The sequence below is a fragment of the Mirounga leonina genome, unplaced genomic scaffold (assembly GCF_011800145.1).
Source record: "Mirounga leonina isolate KUSES-001 unplaced genomic scaffold, KU_Mleo_1.0 Mir_176, whole genome shotgun sequence".
Classification (NCBI taxonomy): domain Eukaryota; kingdom Metazoa; phylum Chordata; class Mammalia; order Carnivora; family Phocidae; genus Mirounga; species Mirounga leonina.
This window is the reverse complement of record NW_023270454.1, coordinates 35643163-35661937: the sequence shown is the minus strand read 5'-3', so window position 1 is coordinate 35661937 and position 18775 is coordinate 35643163.

Sequence of the window (18775 nt, the reverse complement as noted above, 5' to 3'; positions counted from 1 at the left end):
TTTAGGAGCACAAACTTACAGAATTTGGTAATTGATCGGATAAAGCATGAGAAAGAGGCAGGAAACAAGAATAATGTCAAAGTTTCCATCTTGATTAAAACAGATGAAATATCAGGGCAGAAAGAGGAGATTTGTGACTTCAGATTAGGACACATGAGGTGTCTGTGGAATTTGCAGGTGCAGATGTTAGATCTGGAGGTCAGGAGAGAGATTTGGGCTAAAGATAGAGATTTGGATATGAAGAGGACAGAATGCACAGTTCAAGCAATGGACATAAATGAGTTTGCCTAGCTAGAGGGTATATGAGAGAAGAAAGGACCCAGAAGTCTGTCATATGAGAGGTGAGCTAAATCAGCAGAATTCCAAAGGAGAAACCGGAGCCTATAGAGACCACAGAGAGGGGGAGCAATTGATTGTTGGTACCAAATATTACTGCCAGGACATGAAAAAACACAGGAAAAAGAAAAGTCTACTGGATTAGATAACTAAGGAGCCATTAGTGACTTTAAGGGGAGTGTGGAGGTAGAGAAGCTGAGTTGTGTGGGTTGAGGATTAAGTAGGATGTGAGCAAAGAGAGTAGGCAGACCCAGCTCTTTCTAGATGAACACACATGTGGCTTATCTTATGCACATGGCAAATATACAGTCACACTTTCAGCCCACTTGTTAAAACCATGCTGGTCTTACATAGATGTTTATGGTAAGCTGCTATCTATGTGTTATGCCAAGAAGTCCCTTTTCCCCTGCAAACACTTTTCCATCCATTAACTAATGCCTGAAAATCTGATAGAACACAAAGCCTTTCTTTCATACAACAATTAGAAACAAAACTTATAAATTCCTTTAGAAGCAGTAAAACATGGGCAAATTTCAATTTAAGCTGAACATCACCTTTGCTGACCCTTCTCTAAGGGAAGGTTTGGGCAGGGCAAGGAGCCAGGAAGAATCTGAGAGCCCTGAGAAAGAGGACAGAAAGTAAGACCTGAAGGTACTGAAAACAAATTTTGCCTTGTCCAAAACTGTATTTAGTGCTACCCTGTCTTCCACGGTTTTAGAGGTCACATTGTTGTAAGCACAAACACACAGATTCCTAACCACTGGGAGAAGAATTCTTTCCCCTGATTGCCAAAGGAGAGAATTACACTGATTAGTAATTTCACATTGTCTAAATTCTAGATAGCTTTAAATAAAAGTCTACCCTTATTCTCCAACCCACATACTCATTTTCAGCTTCTACCTAATAATCTTGACACATTTCATTTGGTTTTAGGGGTTTTTTTTATATCTCTTTAGTACTAGTTAATTTTTTAATTGCCAAGAAAAGTTTTTAAAATCTATTATGGGTATTATGATATGGAACTATTAAGTTTGAACATATATACTGACTTTCAGGTATTTTTGAAACCTGTCATAAAGTCTTAACTTTTATAAATACTCTGCTACTTTCATGAGCCTTCTAAAAAACCACTCATCAGAGCCATTTAGAAAAAAATATGACATTAAAAGGAGGTAAATTTTCCATGTATTATACTGCTATTTAGTAGTACTCTCCCATTAACTCTAAATCTGTCTTCCAACCACTGTGAGGTAGTCATGGTTTATTTGAGCCTGATGGAAAAGGCCTATTAAAACAATAACTTGAAAATAGTCTTCATAGCTAACGTGTCAGTCATCGAAGAGATTAGGGCAAGAATTCCACAAAAGGCTGTGAGTCCATCTGTATCAAGGAAATGAACAACCAACGGGACTACAGATGTCTGACTCTTCATGCACAGAGAACCTCACTCTCAGAGGGTCTCAGAGAACTAGGGGAGACTTGGAAACAGTCCATGGAAGAGAAGTTCTCAGAGCCTGTGCCTGCCACAGGCTGTGAACTGTCCTCTAAAGAAATGTTCGCAGTTGGATAAGAAAAACAAAAGGAACAGCTTTAAATTCTTTAAAATAATATCCAGCAGAGTTGCCTATAATACAGCTTGCTGGCAAACAGATTTAGACATTCCGAATATCAAATTCATGTCCCCAAATCATAACTTTTACATTAGTTCAAGCGCAGGAAGACACAGCTATAAGGTAGGTTTTCACTATGACTACATCTTCCAGACTCTCTCGTAGCCTTTGCAAGGTTAAGGCTTTTGGTATTTTGAGTCCACCAAGTCCTTTCACCAGAGGTCATCCTTTTCTATTCCTGTAACCTATTTTATCACCAAACTTCTCAGAGGCAAGTTCTATCTTCACTATCTACTTTTTCTCAGTATAAGTATAGTCCTCAATTCATTGCCTCACTAGCCCCCTGAAATTGCTCTAGTTAAAATAACCAGTCACCTTCCAGTTGCTAAATCCAACTCTATTTCTCTTTGCCTTTCCTGCTCCCCTGCAGCATTTATGATGATGATTTCGTTGCTCTCCAGAACCCCATTTGATCCTGTTTCTCCTCTTCCCGCTCTGATCATTTCCTCTCCTAACTGACGTCTACCTCTACTCTTAGCAGTTCTAAATGTTTACATATTGAGTACTCTTCTCCATTCACACCACCTCCTCTCCCTTTATGATCTCAGCTACCATCTATACAGAGCGTGAGTTCCAAATCTTCATCTCTAGCCCCAGTCTCTCTCAAGATCCAGACACAAAGGTCCATCTTTATGTTTCACAGGTTCTTCTCACATACTGTGACTAAAACTTATTTTAGTTTTGTCCCACCCCACCCCTCTTCAAAACCTATTCTGTTTTTCTTTATCTCAATTAATGGTGGTACTCCAAATGTAAAATCCTGGGAATATTCTGTGCTTCCTCCCTTTCTCTCACCTCCGACACCCCAGTGAGTCACCAAAACTCATTAGTTCTACCACAGAAAAGTTTCACAAATCAAATCCCACCTGTAGTGCTGCCTCTGCCTTAGACCAACCACTCCTTATCTCGAAATAACCTCTGAACTGGTCTTCTACCCTCAATTGTTCCCCATCCTGCAAGCATTCATATACCTGACCCTATTCATATACCTGACCCAAAAGCAACTTTTGGTCCCATCACCCCCCAGTATAAAGATCCTCACTGCTGCACCTCAGCTGCCTTCAGATGTAGTTCAAGCTCCTTAAAGAGGCATACAAGACCCTCAGTCTGGCCCCACCCTACGTCTCCAGTCTTAACTACTGAAGCTCTTCTCACAAAGTATCTACATGTAGTCATGTACGCCTTCTTATTTATTCCCTCTGAAATCTTAAATAAATTCTTTTACTGAATGACCAACACTTCCTAACTGTCCAGCTTATTCACTACCTTGGCATAGTATCTAATTCTTTACATCACTGAAACCTCTTGTCCCTCCATAACACCCCCTCCCCATTTATTTCCAATCTGTTTAGCCTTTTGAGCTAAAGGCTCATCCCTATATGCCTTCAGTTAGATCCTCAATATCTCCTCACCTCTCTTGTCTTCCTGGTCTTCTTATTTATTCTACAAAACCCAACTCTGGATCAATCCAAATATATGAATTCTTTGCTCTTATTCTCTAGGAGTAATCACCTTTATTAGTTCTGTTCTCAGAAATAAGTCCATTAAATTTTATGGAAATACCTTATAATAGCAATAGGTGTCATTCTACTGCATGAGAAATTAATGAAATGGATGATACTCAGAATATTCTCTGAAGCTGCCACAAGAGTTTGAGCTTTTTGGTGGGGAAAAAAAGCACAGATGATTTCTTTGTCCAGGAGAAGCTTTGTCTTAGTTAATGAAAAGTTTGAGCCCAGAATCAGTATTTTAAGTGAGTTGGAGCATCATCCTTTCCAGCCAGCCTATATGGAAGTCTCATTAGATCAAATCCTATTTACCAGCCTTTTCAGATGAGTTTCTGACTAATTAATTGATTGGAGAATGACTAAATAATAGAAAGTTACATTCTTCTTTTGGTTCTCTGGTATGGACATAAAAAACATCATTCTTTGAATAGCAAATTAACTTACAGAGAAAGAGGACTGGCTTCCTTTCTTTTATGTGGGTGGTATCTTGTTAAGATTCACCTTTGTACTAGACCACTCCCTGACCCATACTTGACAATTTCCCTTCTCACTTCCTTCCCTTTCAAAGTATCTGTCCTTTCTCTTATTCCCTGAAGACCAGGTGTCTTCTAAGGAACTGATACATTCATTCAAGGAATATGTTAACTAATAAAAGCTTAATGCTTTAATGTATTGTAACCACCCAGCCATCATTTACATGTTAATATCCAGGTACATTGTAGTAGCTCAAGGGATTCAAGTGTAGGGAATTTCAAGCCTCAGGCTAGCCAATGAAGCGCACTTTAGAGGCTTGGAGGCTTTTAATCAGAAATTTTAGAGTTAGGCCACTACCTTCTTCCCCCAAACCTGGCTTCTAAAGTAAAATGCGGTGTCAATCAATCTGTATTTCTTGACTACCTATAGGGTGCTCAGCACTGTGCTAGCGCTCTGGAGAGATGAGAGGTGAAAATGAAAGATTTCAGACACCATTCCTCACTTTAAGTTGCTCACATAATATTCATGAATTAAACAAGTTGGTATCCAATAACCTACTAGAGATTGACTCTTTGATGAACTCCTGAAACCACGTCAGACTCAACATTTCCTCCCTTCTCCAGTAAAAGCTCCTCATATGTGAAAACCTGCAGATGAGTTTTGGCTCATGAACACCATCCTCCCAATAACCTAGACACAGCAACACCTCTGCCCTTTTCTCAGCCAGTCAGTTGTCTGGTCCTGTCAGTTCTAGCTCAGCCATGTCAACCAACCATCCCACTCTTTTCTTTTCCCACTTGCTGCTGTTGTGATCTTCTCTTCACTCAATTGTTGCCCTGAACTCCTCGTTTACAGTCTCTTTCCCTCTTAATCATCCCACCTACACACTGGTTTAGTTTAATCTTCCTTAAGTGCATCTCTGTCCGTGTCACTCCTCTGATGAAATGTTTAAGCAGCAAATTGAATTGCGTGGCCTGGTCCTCTGAACCCTTCATGATTTGGCCCAGGCCTATCTTTCCAGTCTTAGCTCCCATCCACTTCCCTTTGATAAACTTTGTTACACTGTATTCAACTTCTGTTTCTTACAGGAATCCCTGCTCGCATGCCTCAGTCTATCCCTTACCCTGCAAGCCCTTCTTTCCTCCTCCTCTCCACCACCCACCCCCAAATTTTGTCCATTCCTGAAGGGCCCACGGTGAAGCAGTCAGAAGCTACTGCTCAGTCTCTAAATGCTCACAGGACTTTATGTGATTATCTAAAAGGATATACCAATCAACCACTACTCAGCATGATAGTTACTAGCGTGTATGTCTTATCTTCTTGCTGGCCTGGAAGCTCCTTGAAATGCAAGACTAACATTTAATGCTTTGGTGGTGGAGAGAAGACAGATACTGCTTTCTATCTGGAGAAGTCAGGGACAGAAATAAAGAAGGAGTAACCTTTGAACTGATCCTTAAAGAATGAGGAAAATTTGAATGTATGAAGACTGAACAGGTCTGTTCAAGAGAAGGGGCAGTGGGGTCAGGGAGGAATTTTGAAATAAGGCTAAATTATAAGGGATGTTTATAAAGAAAAGGGGGTTGTCCAGTGTGGTCAAAGTTCTGAGTATATGAAAATTTGCTTTCTAGTTCACCAGATAAAGTGCTATCAGAATACTTTTCCTTAAGTATAAAATTTTAACTTGCATTGCCTTTAAACACATAACCTAGACAAACACCTCAGACGAAGCACTTGGACTAGTGATCTGTAGAATATGTTGTGCCTCTCACACTTTTCAAGATTGGCCTGGAGAAGGAAAAGGAAAGGAGTGAGAATAGCCAGCATGTCCTCGCAATACTGTCTAGCGACTTGCCAGCCAAATAATCCTTGCAGTCTCCTAGAAGAAACAGTGAACAAAGAAAAATAAACTCATCAATGAGAAGGTGCAAAAAGATCTAAACTGGCCTTGATCTGCATCTGAAGATTCCATTTTTAAGCCTGTACAGCAGGTTATTAACACATGTCTTATATTGCCACATATTTTTCTGTAGATTGTCTTTGGTTGCATTATAAACACAAAGAATCTTCATGAAGTATTTTTAAAACATCCACCATGTTTTAAAAGCATGTATGTTGCCTCACTGCATTGGTGTTACTTCTATTATTTCAAATAAAATCAAAGAAGAAACATGTTCTGTTTGGAAAATTCCACTGAGGAAATTCAATCATATCTTCATTCAACAAACATTTATTGCATACTTCCTTTGTATCAGGCACTACTTTTCTAGGCACTGAAAATGCAGCAATTAATAAAACAGACAAAAATTCCTGCCCGGATAGAGTTTCCATTCTAGTATAGAGAGACAAGCAATAAACAAAATCAATAGGTAAGTTATGTAGTTATTAAAAGGTGGTTAGCACTATGGAGAATAATAAAATGGAAAAAGGGGAGGGAATAGCAATTCCCAATAGGATGATGAGGGAGGTCCTCACAGAGGGTCACATTAGACCAAAAAAGATTTGGGAGCACTAAGCAAATTAGGCATGTGATTATCAGAAGGCGAACATTCCAGACAGAGGGAACAACAATTATAAAAATCTTGGCATGTCCAGTTATGAAATGAATAAGTCTTAAGGATGTAATATACAGCATGGTGACTATAGTTAATAATACTGTATTTATTGCATTTTTGAAAGTCACTAAGAGAGTGGATCTTGAAAGTTCTTATCAGAAGAAAAAAATTGTAACGATGTATTGGGATGGATGTTACCAGACTTATTATGGTGATTGTTTTGTAATATATACAAATACTGCATCATCACGTTGTATACCTGAAATTAATGTTATCTCAAGTATACCCCAACTAAAAAAAATCCTGAGACAAAAGCAGATAATGGAGGAAAGACAAGAAGGTCACCATGACTTGTGGCTGCCATTGTGGATTTGAGGCAGTAAGGGGTGCTCCTGATACAATATAGAAAGATGCCACAGATGGTGGACTAGGTAGTTTAGACTAGTGGGATTGGGGATGGAAAAATCAAGGTATAATGATATGGAGAGACTCTTTCTATAAAATAATGGCCTAAGAGAGGAGTTGGCCTCATGAGGGAGGACGATGTTACCTAAACTGAAATTACAGCCTTCCTGCTACAAGAGCCACAGTAATTGGGGAGCAGGTTGACAAGCATCGAGGGTGGCAGCCCAGCAGTACAAGGGCGGAAGCCTTTGATTTCCACCCCTGGAGAGGCCCTCCTACTCTCCCACACTGGTCTCTCCCTTTTGCGTGTGAGCTTCATGGAAATTACACACGCCGAGGCACAGACTCCTCTGGGGAAGTGTTTTTATAAGAGTGTTAGCATTAACATATAATCTGCATGCTTCATCTTTAGCATGGCTGGTTCTGTTTTCTCTTACCTTAATCTTTTTCAAAAACTTTTAGAAGGACAGAAAGACAATTTGGGTTGGAAGATTGTTCCATATAGAAGATATTCCAAGAAATGCTGAGAGGAAAGGGGTATCCCCATAAAAGGTAGTATACCTAGTCTAGGATCCTGAGGGGCCCTGAAAGAAAACTGTACCTGACCCAAGTAAAATATATTAAAACAGCTTGGACAAAATCTTGACTTTACAAATGCCCTTACAATCGGCTGCTTTCTTGAACAATATTCTTCTAGTTTGTTGATAAATAAACAACAGATCACAAACTTAACTTCATATCTTAAGCCCAGTATAAGCATTTAACTCTTATTAAATATTTTAAGATAGAACAAAGACTGAATTATTAAATTCCACTACCAAGTGTTAAAGATAATTTGTCTAAAGCCCATTAAAATATATATGCTTGAATGCTCCTTCATTTCAAAAAGTTGGAAAACAAAAAAAAATGAAAAACTTTGCTTCACTAAAAATACCCATGCCAAATTACAAATATGTATGGGGAAGTTGTCACTTAATAATAGGCAAAAGCTTTCAAAATACCAGAAACCAATATAACAATAATTATTATTCACTTGAAAGCTCTGAGCTTAGCATGACTTCTATATTTGTGTGAGAGTTAGGTGATCACATTTGATTCTGTCGCATTTCACAGTAAAGCAAAGTCATGTATAATGATGTTATCAACCTCAGAAAAACATAACTATTGTAACAGGATATCTTAATCCTGCTAAATTAGTGGTTTGTCACTAATTTGCTACAGCACTAATTTTATCAAAGTACAAACACCTTGTATAGCAATCCACCTGCATTTACTAGGATTAAAATCTAACCCTTTTCTTCAACAACACTGCCACCTTCTGTTTAGTGTGAACATTACTTTTATTTCTATGCTTTAAAGAGTCATGAAATTTACCTTAGATTCATACATACTTAACCATAAAGAGACTGTAAAAAATATCTAATTGAGTCCCCACATTCTATAGATGAGGTAACTGAGGCCCTGAAGTAGTAAGTCTTACAACCATTTTGCCCAAATTGGAACTCACAGGTTATTGATTCTCTCTGGTTCTCTTTGCATGGACTATTACTAAATCAGAGTGGAGATGTGTTTTTGATTTGTTTTGTTTTGTTTTTATTCATTTTTTATTAACATATGATGTATTGTTTGTTTCAAGGGTACAGGTCTGTGATTCATCAGTCTTACACAATTCACAGCACTCACCATAAAACATAACCTCCCCAGAGTCCATCACCCAGCTACCCCATCCCTCCCACTCCCCTCCACTCCAGCAACCCTCAGTTTGTTTCCTGAGATTAAGAGTCTCTTATGGTTTGTCTCCCTCTCTGGTTTCGTCTTGTTTCATTTTTCCCTCCCTTCCCCTATGATCCTCTGTCTTGTTTCTCAAATTCTTCATATCAGTGAGATCATATGATAATTGTCTTTCTCTGATTGACTTATTTCACTTAGCATAATACCCTCTAGTTCCATCCATGTTGTTGCAAATGGCAACATTTCATTTTTTTTAATGTCTGCATAATATTCCATTGTATATATATATATCACATCTTCTTTATCCATTCATCTGTTGATGGACATCTAGGCTCTTTCCATAGTTTGGTTATTGTGGACATTCCTGCTATAAACATTGGGGTGCACGTGCCCCTTTGGATCTACTTTTGAATATTTAGGATAAATACCCAGTAGTGCGATTGCTGGGTCATAGGGTAGCTCTGTTTTCAACTTTCTGAGTAACCTCCATACTGTTTTCCAGAGTGGCTGCACCAGCTTGCATTCCCACCAACAGTGTAAGAGGGTTTCCCTTTCTCCGCTTCCTCGCCAACATCTGTCATTTCCTGACTTGTTAATTTTAGCCATTCTGACTGGTGTGAGGTGATATCTCATTCAGGTTTTGATTTGTATTTCCCTGATGCCAAGTGATGTTGAGCACTTTTTCATGGGTCTGTTGGCCATCTGGATGTCTTCTTTGCAGAATGTCTGTTCATATCTTCTGCCCATTTCTTGATTGGATCATTTGTTCTTTGGGTGTTGAGTTTGATAAGTTCTTTATAGATTTTGGATACTAGCCCTTTATCCAATATGTCATTTGCAAATATCTTCTCCCATTCTGTCAGCTGTCTTTTGGTTTTATTGACTGTTTCCTTTGCTGTGCAAAAGCTTTTTATCTTGATGAAATCCCAATAGTTCATTTTTGCCTTTGTTTCACTTGCCTTTGGCGATGTGTCTAGGAAGAAGTTGCTCCGGCCGAGGTCGAAGAGGTTGCTGCCTGTGTTCTCCTTTAGGATTTTGATGGACTCCTGTCTTACATTTAGGTCTTTCAACCATTTTGAGTCTATATTTGTGTGTGGTGTAAGGAAATGGTCCAGTTTCATTCTTCTGCATGTGGCTGTCCAATTTTCCCAACACCATTTGTTGAAGAGACTGTCTTTTTTCCATTGGATGTTCTTTCCAGCTTTGTCGAAGATTATTTGACCATAGAGTTGAGGGTCCATTTCTGGGCTCTCTATTCTGTTCCATTGATCTATGTGTCTGTTTTTGTGCCAGTACCATACTGTCTTGATGATTACAGCTTTGTAGTAGAGCTTGAAGTCTGGCATTGTGATGCAGCCAGCTTTGCTTTTCTTTTACAACATTCCTCTAGCTATTCAGGGTCTTTTCTGGTTCCATAAAAATTTTAAGATTATTTGTTCCAGCTCTGTGAAAAATGTTGATGGTATTTTGATAGGGATTGCATTGAATGTGTAGATTGCTCTAGGTAGCATTGACATCTTCACAATATTTGTTTTTCCAATCCATGAGCATGGAACGTTTTTCCATTTCTTTGTGTCTTCCTCAATTTCTTTCATGAGTATTCTATAGTTTTCTGAGTACAGATCCTTTGCCTCTTTGGTTAGATTTATTCCTAGGTATCTTATGGTTTTGGGTACAATTGTAAATGGGATCGACTCCTGAATTTCTCCCTCTTCTGTCTTGTTGATGTATAGAAATGCAATTGATTTCTGTGCATTGATTTTATATCCTGCCACATTACTGAATTCCTGTATGAGTTCTAGCAGTTTTGGGGTGGAGTCTTTTGGGTTTTCCACTTAAAGCATCATATCATCTGCAAAGAATGAGAGTTTGACTTCTTCTTTGCCGATTCGGATGCCTTTTATTTCTTTTTGTTGTCTGATTGCTGTGGCTAGGACTTCTAATACTATGTTGAACAGCAGTCGTGATAGTGGACATCCCTGCCATGTTCCTGACCTTAGGGGAAAAGTTCTCAGTTTTTCCCCATTGAGAATGATCCTCGCTGTGGGTTTTTCATAGATGGCCTGTATGATATTGAGGTATGTTCCCTCTATCCCTACACTGTGAAGAGGCTTAATCAAGAAAGGATGCTGTACTTTGTCAAGTGCTTTTTCCACATCTATTGAGAGGATCATATGGTTCTTGTTCTTTCTTTTATTAATGTATTGTATCACATAATCAGATTTGCAGATGTTGAACCAAACTTGCAGCCCAGGAATAAATCCCACTTGGTCGTGGTGAATAATCTTTTTAATGTACTGTTGGATCCTATTGGCTAGTACTTTGGTGAGAATTTTTGCATCCATGTTCATCAGGGATATCGGTCTGTAGTTCTCCTTTTTGATGGGGTATTTGTCTGGTTTTGGGATCCAGGTAATGCTGGCCTCATAAAACGAGTTTGGAAGTTTTCCTTCCATTTCTATTTTTTGGAATAGTTTCAGAATAATAGGTATTAATTCTTCTTTAAATGTTTGGTAGAATTTCCCTGGGAAGCCATCTGGCCCTGGGCTTTTGTTATCAATTGGCTTATATAACTGGCTGCTCCCATGTTTAAATAGATATTTAAAATTGTTATATCTTCTTGTTGGATAGACCCTTTAAAAATGATGTAGTGTCCTTCCTCATCTCTTATTATAATCTTTGGTTTAAAAATCTAATTTGTCTGATATAAGGATTGCCACCCCAGCTTTCTTTTGATGTCCATTAGCATGATAAATGGTTTTCCACCCCCTCACTTTAAATCTAGAGGTGTCTTTGGGTCTAAAATGAGTCTCTTGCAGACAGTATATCGATGGGTCTTGTTTTTTTTATCCAATCTGATACGCTGTGTCTTTTGATTGGGGCATTTAGCCCATTTACATTCAGGGTAACTATTGAAAGATAGGAATTTAGTGCCATTGTATTGCCTGTAAGGTGACTGTTACTGTATATCGTCTCTGTTCCTTTCTGGTCTATGTTACTTTTAGGCTCTCTCTTTGCTTAGAGGACCCCTTTCAATATTTCTTGTAGGGCTGGTTTGTGTTTGCAAATTCTTTTGGTTTTTGTTTGTCCTGGAAGCTTATTATCTCTCCTATTTTCAATGACAGCCTAGCTGGATATAGTATTCTTGGCTGCATATTTTTCTCGTTTAGTGCTCTGAATATATCATGCCAGTCCTTTCTGGCCTGCCAGGTCTCTGTGGATATGTCTACTGCCAATCTAATGTTTCTACCATTGTAGGTTACAGACCTCTTGTCCCGAGCTGCTTTCAGGATTTTCTCTTTATCTCTTTAGACTTGTGAGTTTCACTATTAGATGTCAGGTGTTGACCTATTTTTATTGATTTTGAGAGGGGTTCTCTGTGCCTCCTGGATTTTGATGCCTGTTTCTTTCCCCAAATTAGGGAAGTTCTCTGCTATAATTTGCTCCAATATACCTTCTGCTCGTCTTTCTCCTTCTTCTTCTTCTGGGATCCCAATTGTTGTTTCACTTTATGGTATCACTTATCTCTCAAATTCTCCCCTTGTGATCCAGTAGTTGTTTATCTCTCTTTTTCTCAGCTTCTTTATTCTCCATCATTGGGTCTTCTATATCACTAATTCTCTCTTCTGCCTCATTTATCCTAGCAGTAGAGCCTCCATTTTTTATTGCATCTCATTAATAGCCTTTTTGATTTCAACTTGGTTAGATTTTAGTTCTTTTATTTCTCCAGAAAGGGATTCTCAAGTATCATCTGTGCTTTTTTCAAGCCCAGCTCGTATCTTTATAATAGTCATTCTGAACTCTAGTTCCGACATCTTACTAATGTCTGTATTGATTATGTCCCTGGCAGTCAGTACTGCCTCTTGTTCTTTTTTTTGAGGTGAGTTTTTCCATCTTGTCATTTTGTCCAGAGGAGAATAGATGAATGAGAGAACAAAATGCTAAAAGGGTAACAACGACCCCAGAAAAATATACAATAAACAAATCAGAAGAGTCCCGAAACTGGGGGGGGGAAGAAAGAAAAAAAAAAAGAATATGCTCAGGCTGGTGAAGAGAACAGAGCCCACACTAGATTTTGGGCGTATTTTGGTCTGTTAGAAGAAATTGTCTCCCAAAATTTTAAAGAAAGAAAAACTTATATATATATATGTATACACACATACATATATGTATACATATGTATATATATATGTATGTATATACTTACATATATTTCCTCCCAAAGTGTATATATATATATATATATATATATATATATATAAATTGCCTCCCAAAATTTTAAAGAAAGTAAAACATATATATATGTATATGTGTGTATATATATATATACAAAAATAAGGGTAAATATGATGAAGGAATATGACTGTAAAGATGAAAATTAAAAAATATTTTAAGAAAGGAATTGTAACATAAGAAGTTGGTTGTAAAAAGAATGGAAAAAAAAAGAGAATGTGATCGGGCGGGAGACTAGGACAAAGTCATACACTAGATTTAGGGTATATTTTGGTCTGTTAGAAGAAGCTGTATCCCAAAATTTTAAAGAAAGAAAAATTTATATAGATACAAAAAATAAGGTTAAAAACAATGAAGGGATAGACTATGACTGTAAAAATGAAAATTAAAAAAATTTTAAAAAAGGAATTGATAAGATGTTTGTTGAAAAAGGGAAGAAGAAAAATTCAACTAAAAAATAGAAAAAGAAAATTTAAAAAATTAACTTTGAAAGACTAAAGAATCATAAGGGAAAAGCCATGAATTCTATTTGCTGCATTCCGTTAGTGCTGGAGTTCTGCTGTTCTCATTGATCGATAAACTTGGTCTTGGCTGGCTGTTCTTGCCAAACTTCTGGGGGAGGGGCCTGTTGCCATGGTTCCCAAATGTCTTTGCCTGAGGTGGAATTGCCCCGCCCTTGCTAGGTCTGGGCTAAGTAATCTGCTCGGGTTTGCTCTCGGGAGCTTTTGCTCCCTGCAAGCTTTCCGTACAGCTTGGGAGGCCGAGAATGAAAATCGGGGCCTCCCAATCTCCGCCCTGCAGGAGCCAAGAACTTGGGGCCCCGCTCCTCAGTGCACCCCCAGAGAAAAGCAGTCAGTCACTCCCGTCTCCTCAGTCTCCAGCCGCACTCCATGCTCACCCGGCCTGTGACAGAGCTTTTCTATCTCTGGCACCCAATCCTGTGTGGAGTCTCCAAACCCAGCAGATCCCTGTGGTGCACTCCCGCGCCACTCCTCCCGGGGGGAGGAAGGGGAGTCTCCCCGGATCTGACGCTTGCTGGGTCCCTGCTGGAAGAGCAGTGGCCTGACTGTGCCACAGATCACGGTTTATGGCATCCCCAAGCTGAGAGCCTGTGCCTCAGCTCTGTCTCTGCAGCCGGCTTCCCCGCTCCGATACCTGGGAGTTCTGCCACACTCAGGCACCCCCGGTCTTTCTGTGACCCCGAGGGTCCTGAGACCACACTTTCCCAGAGGGTTTCACCCCCTCTTAACCACTGGAGTGACGTCCCTCAGTGGAGCCGACTTCTAAAGGTTCCGATTTTGTGCTCCTCTGCTCTATCACTTGCCAGAAACAGCCGACAGAGGCCCCCTCCCCTGCCATCTATCTTCCCTAATATCGCCTCAGATTCTCTTCTCCACACGTCCTACCTTCCAGAAAGTGGTCGCTTTTCTGTTCATAGAGTTGCTGCTATTCTTTTCTTCGATCTCCTGTTGAATTCGTAGGTGTTCGGAATGGTTTGATCCCTATCCAGCTAAATTCCTGGGACCAGATGAAATTTAGGTCTCCTACTTCTCCGCCATCTTGCTCCTCCCCCTCTAGAGATGTTTTATCAGGACCTTAATAATGGTTTTCTCCAAGCATGGGATTGGCTTATTTACATTACATAAATTTTGTACCATGAACAAACCTTATGCTTTCAATTTTAAAAGATTTGTGTTTTTTCAGTGTCTGGCCTTAAATAGAAAAGTTATTCTAAGCCAGGAAAGCAGGTGATAACTAAAATAATTTTTTTACTCTTTACTTTCCTTCACTTCTCAGTTATGAAAACTTTTGTCAAATAGGGCACAATTCCAATGTACTGAAAAGGTTCTAGAAAAACAAGGGACAGGAAATATATATACTTAGGAATAACTAAACAAGAATTGTGTTATATTTTATAAGTTGGTAAACCTATAGATATATTTAAAAGTAGGTAATTTTATATTTAACAAACTCTCAGCAGGGTTGTTTTTTTTCTTAAGTTTTGTACAAACTTAAACGTCTCATTTAGCTAGGTTGGGTGTAAATAGGATTAGCATTTCCCGTATTACCCCGCTGAGTGACTCTAGCATATTACTTATTTATTAATATTTTATTAAAGATTTTTGCATTTGTGCTCATGAAAGGATATTGATCAGTTTTCTTTCCTTGTAATGTTGTCTGGTTTTGATATCAGAGTACTGTTGGCCTCATAAAAGGAGTTTAGCCTCCTCTTCTGTTTTCCAAAAGAGTTTTTGCAAGATTTGGAATATTTCCTTCATAGGTTTTATAGGATTCAGCAGTGAAACTATCTGGGTCTGAAGTTTTTTCTGAAGCGAGGTTTCTGTTTATGAATTCACGTTCTTTGATAGATTTAGATATAGATCTATTTTGATTTTCTATTTCTTTTTTAGTTCATTTTAGTAATTGGTATCTTTCAAGGATTCAGCCATTGCATCTAAATTGTCACATCTATTGGCACAAAATTGCTCATAAGTATCCTCTATTATCTTCTCAAAGTCTATAGAATCTGTAGTACTATCCTCTCTTTCAATCTTGTTATTGGTGATTTATCTCACTTTTTTATAGTCTGGTCAGAGGTTTATTGATTGTATTGGTCTTTTCAAAAAACTAGATTTCTGGGTGCCTGGGTGGCTCAGTTGGTTAAGCAACTGCCTTCGGCTCGGGTCATGATCCTGGAGTCCCGCGATCGAGTCCCACATCGGGCTCCCTGCTCGGCAGGGAGTCTGCTTCTCCCTCTGACCCTCCTCCCTCTCATGCTCTCTGTCTCTCATTCTCTCTCACAAATAAATACAATCAAAAAAAAAAAAAACTAGATGTCTGTTTTATTAATTTTATCTAATGCTTGTCTGATTTTTATTTTATTAATTTCTTCTCATTATTTTCTTCCTTCTACTTACTTTTTGTCATTCTTTTTCTAGCTTCTAATGGTGGAAATAGAGATCACTGAATTTAAATCTCTTTAAATATTACTGTTTAAAGGTAAATGTATGTCTAAGCCCTGCTTAGCTGCATTTCACAAATTTTGATATATTGTATTTTCCTTAACATTTCAGTTCTATTTGCTGATTTCCCTTGTTTTTTCTTCTTGGACCCATGTGGTTTTTAGAGTATATGGTTTAATTTCTAAATATTTTAGGATTCTTAAGATGTTTTTGTTATTGATAACTTATTTAATTCAGTTGTCATCATAGAACAAACTGCATAATTTTAATCCTTTAAAAGTAGTTGAGAATTGTCTTATAGTTCAGCATATGGCCTCTTAGAGAATGTTCCATGTGCACTTGAAAAGAATGCAAGTACTCCCATTGTTTAAAGTATTCTGTTAATGACATTTAGATCAAGTTGGTTTACTTATTTTTTCTATCAACCAACCCAAAACTCAAGGATATATTTACTTTTTAAATTTTGTTTTCATAATTTTTGGATCACTGGATTCACCCGGGAATGTTACCATATCAGAGCTGAATATCACTGCCTAAGGCAATAAATTAGTTTGAAAGCTAAAGACTACATGATTTCCTAATGTCCCTTACTGTTCTGAAATTTTATGATTAAGCTTAACACTAGAAAATGTAGATTAGATATCTTTATTGAATGAAACTGGAAATTTATTATAAAATATAAGATTAATAAAACTAAAAGGTAAAACTAAGAATAATTTTATTTATAATCTTAATTATTTATAACTTTAATTATTTATACTTTTATAAGAAGTATTTATAATTTTAATTATAACTATAATTAAAGTAGAATAAAATTGAACTTGTATAGTGGTCAATGCATTTAGCCTTATGGGGTTCATTCTAATTAACCTAAGTTTCATGAAAAAAAATTAAAGAGTTTTGCCCCCAAACCAATGGATTATTGTGTTGGTTTGCTTCATTTTCCTAAAGCTTACTGATTTTTATTTTTATTTATTTATTTATTTATTTATTTATTTATTTATTTATTTATTTTTAAGATTTTATTTATTTATTTGACAGAGAGAGAGATAGCGAGAGCAGTAACACAAGCAGGGGGAATGGGAGAGGGAGAAGCAGGCTTCTTGCCGAGCAGGGAGCCCGATGTGGGACTCGATCCCAGGACCCTGGGATCATGACCTGAGCCGAAGGCAGACACTTAACGACTGAGCCACCCAGGCGCCCAAGCTTACGGATTTTTAATTTCCTTATTTATGCTGTAGTTTCTTGCATAGTGTATGCCATAAAATCTAGACTGTAAATAGGATTAGAAGATAGTATAGAAACTGATCTGGGTATCCCACTGGCAAAATTCCTTCATTTCAAGGTCACAGCTTTACTCAGCTGTTCTAATTTATTTCCTTTTCTACAGTCACCAATCATGGCAGGAAGGCCTAAAATAGCAAATACTCATGCTCCTTTTCTTACATTCAAAGCCAAGACCTTTGAGAGTCCTTTAACAGCCCAAAAGGCTATAGCTAAGTTACTTTTCCATCTCATCCTTCCTCACCAGCCCACACTGACTGCACCCGCTGGAATACTGAAACTATCATTTAAAAGCTGAAGAAATCATCATTAATTGAGAAACATAGAGGATGGGAAAAATATCACAGAGGAGTCAAAGTAAAGCAGCATCATGTCATCAAAAGATTATGAACTTCGGACATGAATCAAAAAATCACACCTGGCTTTGAATTCTAGGTCTTTCATTTAGGAATTGTGTGACATTAGGCAGTATTTAAGACAACTTTCTCATTGAAAATGAGCATACTAAATATTTCACATATATAGCACACTGCATGGTACACAGTAGGTGATTAATAGTGATACCCTTCTAACCACTCTCTAGCCCACCAGTCCAATTCTCCAACTGGATATAATTTGTTGGTATTTAAGAACATCTCTGCCATATAGTTGATCTTCCAAACTATGAAAACAAAGATCAGAAAGAGTAACTATATTTCCCAAACAGACTTAAGTAATTCATTTTGACCAACTCAAAGTACCTAAAATCACTCAAAAAAGGTTTTTGTATTATTACCTGAATTCTACAATGCAGTCCTAAGTCCTATAGTTTCCATTGCTCTTTCAGCAACCAGTCACTGTGCAATTTAGACTTATGGTGATGTTACAGGGGACAGTAGTCAGTAAATACTAGTTAAAGTGAAGAAGGTAAGTGTGTCTTACAGTAGTAAGAATTGGAAAGTATTTACTTCTAGACTTTAATTGCATTATGATCAAATTATTTGCACATTAATGAATCATGACCCAATCAAGGTATTCTTCCTACTTGTATGATTTTATTTCTAAAGGGAAGTTCCTCATTGCTTAATAGATCAACATTTTGCTGGAAAGCTTTTACCTCCTAATATAAAATGATGGACACAATTTGATATTTGCAGATCAACAGAAATTGTTACTGGCTCTTACCAGCAATTCAAAGAGGGGGGGAAAAACCACATGCACAGTAAAGATCCATAAGACAATATGTAGCAGCTTTTGCCATCCATTATTTCACAGCTGAGGGAGCAAAGCGGGGAGGGAGGGAACTTGTCTCCAAACCTCCAAGATTTCTCAGTGCTGCAATAATCACTTTTTGTTGGGAATTGGTGTGTCCTAGTTAATAGAAATAGTTTGGGGTAATTAAGACTTACCACATAATGATGTAGAGAAATTACCAACTTTTAAACTATTAGAATACAATAAAATACACTTAATACCAAAATTCTTCTGAACATAATTTAATTTTTTTTTTCTGGATGTTGAGGAGCTTCAGATCTTGTGCTTCTAGGTCATGGTTATGAAAGCAGTAATTATTAGATTATACATAAAGGAGGGATTAGAGATTCTATAGTAACTCAATTTGTTAATCATGCTACCTGCCA